Here is an 8,785-nt window from a genome sequence, read left to right as displayed (position 1 = left end):
CGTCTATTCGATTGTCAAGTATAATGTCATAACTTGATACTGTAAAAACGTCAAGAGAAATAATACTTGACACAGTTTTCGTGTCAAGAAATATAATACACTTGACACTAATGACATATCAAGTGTATTAATTCTTGACACTTATTATTCTAATTACTCTTGATATTTTTTATTTGCCAAATATATTTTTATCTTGACACGAAATAATGGTCAAGTAATCTAATGCTTGACACATTTCCAATGTCATCTATGCTTTTTTTTTTCCCAAATTAAATATTCAAATTTATTTTTCATTTCTTATTTCCTACATTACATTTGTTCCAATAAGACAATTTCACCAACTAAACAGTTGGATATATATTTCATCAATTGAGAATACTACAATAAACAATTCCATTCTTTTGTTACTCATGTCTATATGAATGATTCCAAAATTTACAAGATGAATCGTACAACAGTATATACTCTATTAACCCATCCCAATATATGATAATTTCAAAATTGTAAGACCAATCTATATGTGGTATGTATTCCAAAAATCACAAGACTACAATTCCATCCTCCACCACACATTTCTTTGAAGTATATAACCTATAATGGCTAAACAAAACATTTAAACAAAAAAAGTTTTAGGCATTCCCATGTAGCCATACACAATTTATAGGAAGTCTATCAAATACAGCAACCTAAATATTCAGCTCATTCCACGCGTACTTCATCGAATTCAAGTTGCGAGTACGAACTCCTCGTATAAATCTATAAAACATAGAAAGTGAGATATACATATTTATTTACTATTTATACTATCTATAATATTACAATATATATAAGTAGTTTAAAGACATACCACATCTGTTATAATATTCTTCTCTTTAGTCACGATTTCTCGCATATATCTCATAACGTAATACCCACATTCGACAGTTCCCACTTGTAAGGGACACTACAATACAAATCCAATAATTAATACACATATCATACAAATGCATTAAATAAACAATTCGAATGTCACTTCAAAACTACAACAAAATAATCCAACCTACAAAAAGTTCAATAATAATGGTTACAAAATGCAAATTCCAGCAACTATGTAACAATTCCAAAAGAGTTTCAAGGCCTCAATACCTATCAAAACAGTCCTTGAAATCTTTGAATTGAACATCAAAAATTGAAAACAACTCAATTACTTGACCAATACTTCAATGGATAACAAAGAAGTATTAATACTAACCTCAAATTTCACCAAAACCTTGCAAAGATCGATATAAAACCTATTGGACAACAACTCAACTCTTTCCAATACTTCAAAAATCATAGAACACAAATCAAAAATCACTTTTAACTTTTAAGCCCAAATCCAACCGACCAATCATTCCAAACTTACCAACACGACTTACCCAAAAATTAGGCTAAAATCCAAATCCGCTTGCTAAAATCCAAATCCACTTTATTACTTCATCAATGGACTCCAACCTATGCATAAGTCACAATTAAAGCTCACGTAACCAATTTCTAGCAATAACAATCAACCAAAAAGGGTTTCAAAACCTTTGCACTCACTAAAATCCTTCGAAACAACTTCAAATCTACTGAAAAATGACTTATGACACACCAAATTAACAACCTTCAACTCGTTGGACAATATCTTAAAACCTTCAAACCTCCAAATCTAGTTGTGAGAGTTTTGAACTGGTACCGAGAGATCTGCACACGACGTCGCCTCTGATACCGAGAACAACCCACTAAAAAAAAACCCAAATAAAGTGCATTACAACCAATGACTCTGATCGGCGTAATCATGCGCAGACCCGTGCATCTTTCTTTGTCACTGACGACCGACGAACCTACACCGAACGAAACCCACCAAAATCAAGGTGCTGCCCAGACCGGACCGGACACCTGCGCTGACCGCACGCCGTCGAACACTCACCTGCGAATGACTATTACCCGCACTAGACAGCACTGACGTCGACTCGCTGTCGAACTCGCCAGATGAGAACGGAATATCTGCCACCCACTGATCTACAAACTTGCCGGACAACCAAACCCACTCGCGTGCTTCTCCTTTCTTCCAAATTGCAGCTGCTACTCTTTGTGTATGCCTCTAAAAAAAACTGGCTGCCCCTTTTTTTTTCTCTAGGAGTCTCCAGCCCTAATGAAGAAGATGGGTTTAATTACAAAAAAGTCATTTTCTCATAATTACTAGAATGTCATTGAGCCTTTAATTTCACAAAAAAACCCAATAAAGCCACTTAAGTTCCTTGTTATTTTCTACAATAGCATCCAACCATAATAATTAAATTAAAATCCAAACCAAAATCAAGTGGGTAACCAAAATTAACCAAAGAAAACCAAAAAAAAAAAAAAAAATCATGAATCTCTTTACCTACTAGATCCCTTACCGGTCATGGAGTTCTCGACGGCGGCGGGTTTGACAATCGGCGACAGCAGCGAAGGGCAACGAGNTATATAAGTAGTTTAAAGACATACCACATCTGTTATAATATTCTTCTCTTTAGTCACGATTTCTCGCATATATCTCATAACGTAATACCCACATTCGACAGTTCCCACTTGTAAGGGACACTACAATACAAATCCAATAATTAATACACATATCATACAAATGCATTAAATAAACAATTCGAATGTCACTTCAAAACTACAACAAAATAATCCAACCTACAAAAAGTTCAATAATAATGGTTACAAAATGCAAATTCCAGCAACTATGTAACAATTCCAAAAGAGTTTCAAGGCCTCAATACCTATCAAAACAGTCCTTGAAATCTTTGAATTGAACATCAAAAATTGAAAACAACTCAATTACTTGACCAATACTTCAATGGATAACAAAGAAGTATTAATACTAACCTCAAATTTCACCAAAACCTTGCAAAGATCGATATAAAACCTATTGGACAACAACTCAACTCTTTCCAATACTTCAAAAATCATAGAACACAAATCAAAAATCACTTTTAACTTTTAAGCCCAAATCCAACCGACCAATCATTCCAAACTTACCAACACGACTTACCCAAAAATTAGGCTAAAATCCAAATCCGCTTGCTAAAATCCAAATCCACTTTATTACTTCATCAATGGACTCCAACCTATGCATAAGTCACAATTAAAGCTCACGTAACCAATTTCTAGCAATAACAATCAACCAAAAAGGGTTTCAAAACCTTTGCACTCACTAAAATCCTTCGAAACAACTTCAAATCTACTGAAAAATGACTTATGACACACCAAATTAACAACCTTCAACTCGTTGGACAATATCTTAAAACCTTCAAACCTCCAAATCTAGTTGTGAGAGTTTTGAACTGGTACCGAGAGATCTGCACACGACGTCGCCTCTGATACCGAGAACAACCCACTAAAAAAAAACCCAAATAAAGTGCATTACAACCAATGACTCTGATCGGCGTAATCATGCGCAGACCCGTGCATCTTTCTTTGTCACTGACGACCGACGAACCTACACCGAACGAAACCCACCAAAATCAAGGTGCTGCCCAGACCGGACCGGACACCTGCGCTGACCGCACGCCGTCGAACACTCACCTGCGAATGACTATTACCCGCACTAGACAGCACTGACGTCGACTCGCTGTCGAACTCGCCAGATGAGAACGGAATATCTGCCACCCACTGATCTACAAACTTGCCGGACAACCAAACCCACTCGCGTGCTTCTCCTTTCTTCCAAATTGCAGCTGCTACTCTTTGTGTATGCCTCTAAAAAAAACTGGCTGCCCCTTTTTTTTTCTCTAGGAGTCTCCAGCCCTAATGAAGAAGATGGGTTTAATTACAAAAAAGTCATTTTCTCATAATTACTAGATCCCTTACCGGTCATGGAGTTCTCGACGGCGGCGGGTTTGACAATCGGCGACAGCAGCGAAGGGCAACGAGCGGCTTGAAAGGGCTGGGCGGAGGACGAAGAAGATGAAGACTTGGGGGGAGAGGTCTCGACGGCGTGAGGGTGAACCGAGAGAGGGAGAGGAAAATAAAAAGAAGAAAGAAAAGGGAAAAAAAAAAGGAAAAAAATATAATATAATATAATATAATGACATCTTTACTTTATTTTATTTTATTACTTTTTTCTTTTTCATTTGATTCTATTAAATTCCTTTTCCCCAAAATCTGCAAAAGCAACCATTCCCCTTCCAATTTGAAATTAACTTTAAAATAATAATTTTGGTAGCACAGAAACTAAGTTTGTGAGGCAAATGAAAATGGGGGAGGGAGGGAAAAAATAAAGATTAAAAAAGTATTATTTTTATATTTTACTTGACAAGAAAAATATGTCAAGTAAAAGCTTCTTATACTTGACACGAAAAACGTATCAAGTAAGACCTTATATTACTGGACACGAAAAACGTGTCAAGTAATGGATCGCAATAAAATATGTGAAACATTCCATCAATCTCCGCTTTTTTAACCCTTTTACTTGACATTTTCTTTTATAAAAGGTCATTACTTGACATTTTTTTCAAAGAAACGTCAATTAATTAAAAATTGCAATTGTCAAGTAATGTAGATTTTGTAGTAGTGAATTTATGTTTATGACTTTCTGTTTAAAATTTACAAAGTTAATTTGCAAGGGCCCCTGCATTTTTGGGAAATAAGTTTACAACCCAGTTTGTATTTGTTTATTTTTGAGTCGATTGTGAGGCTTCAGAAGAAAGGTTGCAGTGCATTTCAATGGAGAAGATGAAGCAGTGGTTGTCACATCTTGTAGCTGGAGTTAAACGATCATTTAGATTTTATTATGTGATCATGTAGAGTTTACTACACGATCATGTAGCATTTTCTAAATGATCGCATAGCTAATGCTACGCGATCGTGTTGAGCTTGCTACAGGATCATGTTGTATTGGGTGCATGATCACGTAGGCGCTCAATGGGTTCACACGGTAGATGATACTCAACGAAAGATGCATGTTAAACGATCGTATAGACGATCATGCTCATCGCATAGCAACACAATCGCATAGTATACGATACTCGACGCTCGCTACACGATTGTGTAGACTTTCATACACATCGTATAGTCTTTAGTTACACGATCGTATGGTATACAATACTCGTTGCATGCTGCATGATCGTGTAAATTGTCATGCTTATCGCATAGTCAAAAGCTATGCGATTGCATATAAACGATCATGTAAATTCGATGCCTCGTAGCTTGACGATCAAGAGTTTGCTACACGATCAAGCTGCAAGGGTTCTTGGTGGAGTGATTCGAGGCGAGCGGTTCAAAACCCGGTTCACTTGTTCCGAACTGGTGGACTCATTTTTGTAATAGTTTAGCCATTTCTTTCCGGTTTTGAGATTACCTATCCCAGTCCATCAACTTTAATTAAATATACATGTGATGTATGTTTATTTTATATACCATAATGTATGTCATATAGTTTTAAAACCCACCATAGGTTATGCATTTATTTTCATGCATCATTTTTTATTTTAAGTGTAAAAATGTATTAGTATGATTTAAATTATATAAAGCATGCTCATGCATCATATAATATAAGAGTTATAATATATGTATGCATGCATCATAGCATATCCATGCATCATTTATATTATAAATGTTATAATATAAGGTTAAATGTTTGTATGGAATGGATGCTATAGCTTAGTTCATTACTTGTTTATATATAAATGTTATATATTTGTAATGAATGAACATTGCATGAGGCATGACACTACCTTAGATTAAAAGACTTGCATGCAAACCTTAGGCTTTAATCAAAAGACTCTCTCTCCCCTTCCCCTCGAACAAGAATGGTGAGACTCGTAATCCCAAGGACCATAATACCCCTCCTTGGCGAATCCACACGGTGCTGGCATTCACTGCAACCTTAAGCATGCTTGTGTGAGATGTCCCTCGAACAGGCAACTCTTGCACACCTCTACTTGCTGCGATCTCTTTCTCACCAAGTGGCCAACCAAGGAAGTCAACTCGATAAGCTCGTGGCGAAGGCCACTTACCTCGTCATCAAAATTTGTAACTTGACCTTTGGACATTGAAGACTGATTCGGAAATCCTACCATGCTCAACTGACAAAAAGAAAATAAATCAAAGCAAAAGAAACTTTAACTAAAAACTCACTAAGAAGAACTAATTGGCCTCCCCGGCAATAGTGCCAATTTGAGGTAGGAATTTTGGTGTTGCTCCCAAACCCTTACTATACAAATAATATTTATAAATCATCAAATGAACTATATATACAAACTGGGAGTACAAGCAGTAAGTCAGGAGTTGAACCTCAGGGAAGCACAAAAGATTAGTTCATCAAGTTTATTTTCAGTTAAAGTGATGAATGAGGGGGGATTGGTATGGTTGGATAATTGAAATTTCATGAAAATACAATTATGAGAAAAGTAAAGATAGAAGTGCAATTAATCGAGATATCTTAGCTTAGATGAATTGATTTTCCCAATGTAATTTAGATCATTAACCCAATTTATGACTTAAATTCCTTGCTCATGCTTAGCCAAATTGATCGGGATCCCACCAATAGTCCTAATTATCTAATTAGTCAAAATTCATAGAAAACGAATCCGCTCTATACAAATTAATGAATTGCATTAAGATCTAGGGATTACACTAAGATGAATGTTAATTTCCATCATCTAATTAAACAATCAATAAGATTTTCTTGTAGGTTGCTAGGAGCAGTCCTTTTTGCCTAACTAACCTATTGCTTCTATTGGGATTATCCTATAAATAATTTTCAGATATTACAAGGTAATCTCAGAAGCCTTAAAATTACTGACAAAATTATTGGGTGTCAATCAACAATTAAAATCATGCAATTCATACATATAGATTCACATCAAAACCCATAAACAAGTTCAGATAAATCATTAAATTAAAATCTTATAAATTACATCGAGTTCCTCCTGATCCCTAAACTAAGAAACCAAAATCTTAACTTCCCATGGGGGATGAGAAGCTACAATCCGAAATTACTCGATTAGCTACTAAAGATACTGAAAATTGAAGGAAAAGGAAGAAGAATGAAGGTTTTTCTCAGCTTCCATCAATTTGGCCTCCAAAATTCCCCACACTTTAACCTAGGGCAGAGGGGATGTATTTATAATAATCATTACAGCATTGCAACGCTTGGAGTAGCATTGCAACGCTGATGCGACAAGAGGGATGCGTTAGGCAAGAAGCTCAACTCTTAGTCCAATGCTTCGTTGCGCGCACGCTCAACTCCATGTCTATCAATTGTCGTAACGTCGTAACGCTCTAAAGAAGCATTGCAATGCTGATGCTTCTACCTTCAAGTGTTAGAGTGAAGCATCAGGATGCATTGGGACGCTGGCGGTGATTCAACTTCGGAGCATCACAATGCTTGGAGTAGCGTTGCAACGCTGCATCCACTACCAGATACTAGCTACTCGATCCTCCACAACTCAATACTTAATGCTCGTTCACTTGGTAGCATTTTCTTGATTATTTGACAGCCTTTTACTTTATGGTACTTGATGATGCTCGATATCTGCCTCATACTTAGTGAAACTCGATGACATTTTGGTCTTTTCTACTCCTTTGAAGCTCGGATGTTCAAATCAACTTCTAATTGCTTCAAATTAACCTCGTTCTTCACGACCTCTTGATTGCTCGATACCTACAAAATAATCAAATGAACACATTAAACATAGAAACGACCGAGAATTAAGAAGAGAAAAATAGCACATTTTCGGTATCATTTATCACCAAACTAGATTACCAACTCCTACATTTTATTCTTGATTCACTATTCGTTACTTTGTTGTTGTTTCTGACTTTTCTAGGATGTCTTTGTGACATCCATCTCTTGTATGAGAAACTACATTCCAAAATCACAAGTCCTTAGGAGGATCCAATGCTAGACACACCTTTTGAGCAAAACCAATAACTGACTATGCCACATTGTGGAAGAGGAGCAGGCAAGAGAGGGTGTGGGGATAGGTTCGTGAAGGAATCAAATCCAACAGTGGAAGCAAGTGATCACTTTGCTTTTGATTTTTTTTGTGTTTAGAATAAAACAATAATCATATATGGAGAAAAAGAAACAACTAACCTTTGAAGAACATTTCTTCAAGAATTCCACAACATTTTGTTCTTCCTCAATGAATGGATCTCCATGTTCAACATTGAGACACCTCCACAGGGTCTTTTTGGCTATTCTCTTAACAAGGACCGGTTTGTGGTAACCAACTTCTGAAAGAGTGGGAGAATATTTGTTGTGGAAGAGAAATTTTTTTTTACAGAGAACCCATTTTCTTTGAAATCTTGAGGGAGTATTGAGGGAGAGAGTTTGAGGGGCTTCCAAAAAAAAATTCTTTGCAACATCTTACATTATGATAAAGGCCTTTCTATTTTAATAACCACCCACTTCTCTCTCTCTTTCTATTTTAATTAAATTATGAGTTGTTTTCAAATATAGAAAAATGACCCAAAGTCTTTATAAAATATAAAAAAAAAATTAGAATTATCAATGATAGACATTGATAGACTTCTATCAGCGACATTGATAAACATTGATAGAAGTCTATCGATGTCTATTAGCGTCTATCATTGATAGTTCTAAAATTTTGTTATATCTTAGTAAATATTTTCAACAGTTTTACCATTTGAAATAATTTCCCTAAACTAAAGAATTTCACTAAATTAAATTAACTAATAAAAAAATTAATTAATTTACTATATTTAATATCTAATATTTCCAAAGTGAACTTAGCTTAGTGGTAGTTGCATGTACTCCATAATTGTTGTA

General features: G+C 35.6%; 1 long non-coding RNA gene across 2 annotated transcripts; it reads right to left on the bottom strand.

Moving 5' to 3' along the window:
• Positions 1-463: 463 nt before the first annotated feature.
• On the bottom strand, positions 464-2,465 carry LOC120088764. 2 transcript variants are annotated; one of them, XR_005485030.1, is made up of 3 exons: positions 2,403-2,465; positions 848-2,152; positions 464-756 (listed from the first exon to the last, which is right to left on the bottom strand). It is a non-coding gene; the product is annotated as an uncharacterized LOC120088764 (long non-coding RNA). The 2 variants fall into 2 exon arrangements; XR_005485031.1 differs by having other exon boundaries at positions 2,387-2,444.
• Between the last annotated feature and the right edge of the window lie 6,320 nt (positions 2,466-8,785).

This window comes from Benincasa hispida, chromosome 10 (genome assembly GCF_009727055.1).
Source record: "Benincasa hispida cultivar B227 chromosome 10, ASM972705v1, whole genome shotgun sequence".
Lineage (NCBI taxonomy): Eukaryota > Viridiplantae > Streptophyta > Magnoliopsida > Cucurbitales > Cucurbitaceae > Benincasa > Benincasa hispida.
The sequence above is the reverse complement of the archived record's forward strand: the minus strand, read 5'-3'. Positions and strand labels throughout refer to the sequence as shown.